Raw genomic sequence first — 5180 nt, forward strand, 5'->3', positions numbered from 1 at the left:
TGATTTCATCACAACCCTTCCGGCAAAGGCGACGACGGCGGATTTCATCACAACCCTTCCAGCGTTCCTCAAGGCTTTTCAGATTAGCGGCTACGAACCCCCTTCCGGCGACTACGGCGGTAGCAACAACAGAGATTCCTTCACCTCGGCTCTGATTCCGATCATCTCTAAGGATATTGCTGTGATAAAAGCTTCAGATCAAATGGGGAATGGGAAGATCGGTGGTATAGAGAATAAGGAGAGAGAAGACAAAGATTTCATTCATGCGGATGCAAGTACGGCAATTGAAGAACAGCGGCAGCGATGACGAACGAAGCCGTGGAGGGACTTGCGGCGACTCGCGGAGCAGGCTTCTTCATCCTTTCATTTTTGGATGTGGCTTTGGCTGCACTTTTTGCATAGATCTCTTTCCTTTCATTTTTGATTTGATGAAGAAGACCTTCTCTTTTCCCTGTTGGTTTTCAGGATTTGGAAGCTTTGGCATGAATCTTGTCTCTTTGTCTTGGGTTTCCCCTCTTTATATGATCTTGTATGTATTGATCATAGTTCTTAATTGGGATGGATTGATTGTTCGGTTTTCAGGATTGACAAGCTTTGGTAAGAATTTCGTCTCTCTGTCTTTGTTTTCCCTAATTTGGCTGCACTTTTTGCATAGATTTCTTTCCTTCTTATGCTTTCGATAGCTATTATCAGAATGAAGGGAAAGTTCAAGACTCCTGCAATTTCAAGGGCATCGCCATGGAGAGAGAGGGATACAGAGATAATGAAATGGTATACGTGTGAAGAGAGGGGTATTTTTGGGATAATAAGATAAGGGTGTTTTACTTATAAGGGTTAAAATGTCATTTCATAGCATCACTTAACAGAGACTGACGGTAGGGGGTCTGAGTTTAATTTGGTGAAAGAGAGGGGGTGTCCCTATAATAATGGCATTCTCCAAGGGGTGGCGCTGTAAATTACCCTATGTTTATAATATTGTATTAATCTTCTTTTTTTTTTTTTCTCATAACTCTCTTGGGAAATGGTATTGTTTTAGGTGAATGGTATTATTTTTTTATTTTGAACCATCAAGCCCATTACCATCCACAATATACCTCTCTCTCTCTCTCTCTCTCTCTCTCTCTCTCTCTCTCTCTCTCTCTCTCTCTCTCTCTCTAGGAGTGAAGGAATGAATTGGAAGCCTCATTTGATCCAAATGTCCTAATGTTATTTATGGAGATATTTATGTTATTGGAAAGCAAGCAGTTGAGAGTGTACAGCCCATGTATCACGTTTATAGTTTACATGGAGAGTAGCTAGCATACACGCTTTATAGATATATGAGGATGATCTACGTTGGAAAATTTTAAAAATAAATAAGGCGAATTATTATTGTCACAAACGTGTATTTTTTTTCAAATGTCACAATGCCTTATTCTGACACATGGACAGATGGTATGTACATTATAATTATTGGGTAGTGGAAGCATAATCTAGATTAACAATGTATCAATTTCGTAGTTTAATTCAATAAAAAAAAATAGGGTTATCCGAGCAAGTGGCATAAAGCAGTGCACCAATGAGGTGTGGCAAAACGGCTTCATACATTGGAGGACAATGAGATCATTTCATATGAAAAAGGGGAGAAAGAGAAAGAGAGATGGTGCTAGCATCCCTCCATTGATGGCTCAAAGAACCTTTTCCCTTCAATCAAATGCCCTTTTTTTTATTGACACATTCCATGTATGTCTATGCATGTCAACATGTGTACAATGCACTCATTCCCACTATTCCTACTATGAGTGAGAATAAACAGTCTAGATTAAGAAAATAAAAAACCCTAAAAAAGCCATTTCATATTTGTCTTATGATTTTAAAAAATATCACCTTCCATAATAATAATAATCACTCCGCTATATTTGCCATACACTTGCTCAAATTTGCAAATCTGATTCCCCCAAAGAAAGTTAACTCCTACCTCTCCTTCTCCCCTGAGACATGAAAAATAAAAAACCCAAATTATCACTTCTTTATTAACAGAAGTGATAATGATTAATTAAGTAATTATGTCATTAGTATTATGATTATTATTATTATTATTTGCCATTCACATCATCATTTATGCTATCATAATTATTTTTTATCATTATTTATTTTACGAGCATAAGTCGTGAGCAGTTCATCTGTCATTTCCTTTTAATAAATGTTTAAATGAATTCACCGAATCTAATAAATATAATTATTGTTTACAGTAGGAGACCCAAATGAAGTTTAATGGCATTATCTCTCTCTTCATGAATTCACCCACGCAATCAGTATCACTGCAAATTTATTTTTTAACAATAGGTAACCAAAAATGAAGTTTATTGTCCAAATCTCATCGTCGTTAGAAAATGTAATTATCTATATTCTTACTCATTATTTTCATAATAAAATTCCATTAAAAAATAGAAAAAAATTATATATATAAATTTTTTTTTTTTGGTAGGAAAAAATAGCAAAATATCAAGAACTTATAAGCTTTTTGAAGTATAAGTGAATAATCACACAAAATTCAATAGCCCCACCATTTAAGAGGTCATTGTTCTAATTAATAATGCATCAATTGACTGAATTGTACGCAGGGTCTCATCCCATCAATCCACGTGATGAAGGAAAACTCCTTCGTTCATAAATTGTATTTTTCTCCTTTGTACTAAAAGTTGCAAGTACAATAACCCTTTTGGAAATCATTTTCAAATGATTCATAAAATGCCTAGGTAATTGAGAGAAAATAGTTGTATCCTTAAAAGAAAAAAAAAAGGAGAAAATTATCCACCATAAACACCTAATAGATAGTGATTTTGTGATTGATATTAACTTATATATAATTAAAGAACCAGGACTACTCACTTTTTTATTTCTTTAGTTGATAGACTATACTTTGAAATTTTAATTCAAGACAATGATAGTCATCTCTACGTCACAAATTCTAACTTTTTTCAATTTAAAATGCATCCCAACAAATTAATGTATTCATTGTAATAACTTAATTATTATTATTATTATTATTATTATTATTAGGGACAAAGTTTTTGTCATGAGAAACCCCTGCCCCAAAAACAAAGAGGTGTGTAATGGCCACTATACTCTTGCATGGGGCCTCTTGTGGATAGAAAACACTTGCCCTTGTTATTATTATTATTTTTTATTAATTATGCTGTCACTATTATTTATCGTTATTTATTTATTCTGCAAACGTAAATCATTAGTCGTTCATCTATAGTATTCTTTTTAATAAATGTCTTCTTGAATTCAGCCATGCTGTTAATATAGCTACAATTATTTTGTAAAAATAGGAAACCAACAACGAAGTTAATTTATTCAAATTTCATAATCATTTGTAATCATATTCTTATACATTATTTTCGCCAATGAAAGTCAACTAAAAAATAACAATATTTTTTAAATTTCATGAAGAATTGATGAACAATTACAACATATTTAATAGAGAAAATAACCAATTAAATCGGGATAAGGCTGAATTTGTTGTTGTTGTTATTATTGTCGATAGCCCCACTATTTAACATGTCATTATAGCAATTGAGTAAATTGTATGATCAAATCAATTGATTGTCAATGTTGATTTAATGCCCCTTAAATAAGTTCCTTCTTGTTCAGTTTTACTCTATGACAACCATGGCAATGGTTGCCATCTAGTGAAACTTAAATGCGTATGAAGTATACCAATAATCAATGCCTTTCTTCTTGATCTAACTATTAAATTTTTCAATGGAAAACATGGGATAACATTTTTAAAAGGGGAAAAGATTTACTCTCTCTCTCTCTCTCTCTCTCTCTCTCTCTCTCTCTCTCTATTTTGTCTTTGGAAGTGTTTGAAATAAACATATCCATGTAGGTGTGTTTACCATAAACAAGGATACATGTGTTTGTTCATTTGGACATTAGATCTTTATGTCGAGTCTATTTGGGAAGTTACAATTAAGAATTATGATGACTAATTTTGACCACATCAAAAAAATATGATGCTACTTAATAATTTAAGTGAATATTTAGTTTACTTTTGTAGAATAGCTATCAATCGTTATTGTATTTTATTAGATGCTTGGATCCTTATTATGTCATTGTTAATTTTGATTATCAAAAATGTGCATTTCTGGTTGGAAACATGATTAACTCTCCATATAAATTCTACCTGAATGTTTGGAGTTACAACACCTAGAAACTATGATGGATAATTGATAATTTATAAAATCTTTAATGTTGGGATTAAATCCAACAATTATTAGTAATTTTTAGACGCCATAGAGTTGAAGAAAATGGCTTGATCATTTCTATATGATCATTGTTTGATGTTTTCATTTGGAGGTGGGTGACTTAATGACAACCATATTTTTTTGTTTATGAGATTAAAAAATAACAAAATAAATTAGCATTTGAGCATTAGAAAATGTTACGTCACCATCAAAAACAACAATAATAACAACAACAAACTCAGTCTTATCACAACTCACTCCAAATTAAGAAGGGGGTAAGGAAGACGTAGAAAGATGAGAGATGAGAAAAGATAGATGCTAGTCGAAAGATGAGGGTAAGAGGAAAAAGGCATAGGCCAGCAAGTTAAGATTTATGCCAGTAAATATGACCAACATTTTCTCCCCTTGCCTCGCACTGGCTTTATGATTCACCAAAAACTGGATAAGAGGTCAATACTCCAAACATTATAATAGTGGTAAAAGGAATCAAACAAGATATATGTAGATCATTATAAATTAAAGTTATAGACACTAATGAATAAATAAGCTCCGCTTAATTGTTTTTCAATTAAAATAATATGACACTCTTAATGACTTTACATGAAAATTTTAATAAATATACTTTTTGTTTTAATTACATATATATATTTTTTTAAATTACCATGAATTTCATTGAAAGACGTGAATGAGAACAACTTTAATTACTGCATTATTTTTCATTAATTTTGTCAATTAAAGTATCTTTTATTATAGATCAATTTGTGTTTGCTACTTTGCTAGCATGCCATGCCTGTCTACTACTGAATTCATTCATTCATTCATTCCTACACTCTTGTTTGGTCAAAGATCAAATAATCAAAACCATCCGATCGGTATCGATCTTTCAACTTTAAATTTCTTATTAGGTGAATATCAACTTTAAAGTTCATGACAACATAAACCTTT

This window comes from Macadamia integrifolia, chromosome 8 (genome assembly GCF_013358625.1).
Source record: "Macadamia integrifolia cultivar HAES 741 chromosome 8, SCU_Mint_v3, whole genome shotgun sequence".
Taxonomy (NCBI): Eukaryota; Viridiplantae; Streptophyta; class Magnoliopsida; order Proteales; family Proteaceae; genus Macadamia; species Macadamia integrifolia.